Source organism: Octopus bimaculoides, chromosome 25, assembly GCF_001194135.2.
Source record: "Octopus bimaculoides isolate UCB-OBI-ISO-001 chromosome 25, ASM119413v2, whole genome shotgun sequence".
NCBI classification, from domain to species: domain Eukaryota; kingdom Metazoa; phylum Mollusca; class Cephalopoda; order Octopoda; family Octopodidae; genus Octopus; species Octopus bimaculoides.
In genome coordinates, this window is record NC_069005.1 from 7,013,069 (window position 1) to 7,014,332 (window position 1,264).

The following is a 1,264-nucleotide window of genomic DNA, read 5'->3' on the forward strand; positions in this document are numbered from 1 at the left end:
TTGACAGAGAAGAAGTTCATGTGGTGGAGGTGGTGGGCGAGAAGAAGTTCGTGTGGTGGAGGTGGGGGGGAACGAGAAGTTCGTGTGGTGGAGGTGGGGGGGACCGAGAAGAATTTCGTGTGGTGGAGGTGGGAGGTTGACAGAGAAGAAGTTCATGTGGTGGAGGTGGTGGGCGAGAAGAAGTTCGTGTGGTGGAGGTGGGGGTGAGGGTTAGTATCAAGATATTTTTCAGTTCAGTCCCCGTAACGTCCAGAGTTCAAATTCCGCTGGGTATAACTTCTTTGCCTTTCGTCTTTTCAGGATTATTACAGGGTGGAATTGGATGGGACTCACAATAAGGAAGATGTACTGCATTTTTTACTTTGAGAAATATATTTTTGACAAATGTTCACAAACGGGTAAATTTTCAGATTAACACCCGCATGATTTTCACTAGGGTGTTAGAGTTAGGGTTTTAGGGTTAGGAAATTCTGTCCCTAACCCTAACCGTAACCCTAACTCTAACCGTAACCGTAACTCTAAACCCTAACCGTAACCCTAAACCCTAACCCTAACCCTAACACCCTAGTGAAAATCGTGCAGGTGTTAATCTGAAAATTTACCCACAAACTTACAAAAACTATATTAGCTAAGCAAGTGACCTTCTCTAAATGCTTTAAAAACATTATAAATATATCTGAACAATATTTCAGAAAATTATCACCATTCTCTTTGAGCATATAAAAGACAAATTTAGCTGAAGCAAGATGAATAAGCCAAGATAAGGTAAACTTGCCTCTTCAATTCTCCAGAATTACATTTGAAAACGAACTCATACACATCAATATCCATCCTTAGATATCAGAAAGATCAGAAATGCAACGGAAACGTAAAATATCTAAGTCAAATGAAAGAGGTTCATGGAAAAATGGTACATGATATGAAATTAATGAAACTCGACTAAATAAAAAAAAACTCAACTTAAAATATTTCGATATAGTTTCTTCACGGTCTCCTGGAGAGGATCTCTTTGGGATATAATTACTAACCATGCAATTAAAGAGAAGAGGTTCCATTGAACCTTGTGGTGTACGACCAGTTGAAGCACATGGTGCTGCATTGTTGGTTCTTTTTTTTTTCCTCTTTCTTCCCCATGATATATATGTATATATATATATATATATATATATATATATAAATTTAGTAAATGGAGTAAAACACATATGTTAACTGAATACTTTTTCTCCATTTACTAAATTTATATATTTACTCAAGTACCCAACAT

General features: G+C 37.2%; 1 protein-coding gene across 1 annotated transcript in view; it reads left to right on the forward strand.

Moving 5' to 3' along the window:
- LOC106882294 (ubiquitin-conjugating enzyme E2 J2) overlaps positions 1 to 1,264 on the forward strand; it is a 34,159-nt gene that overhangs the window by 1,755 nt on the left and 31,140 nt on the right. The window lies entirely within an intron of this gene.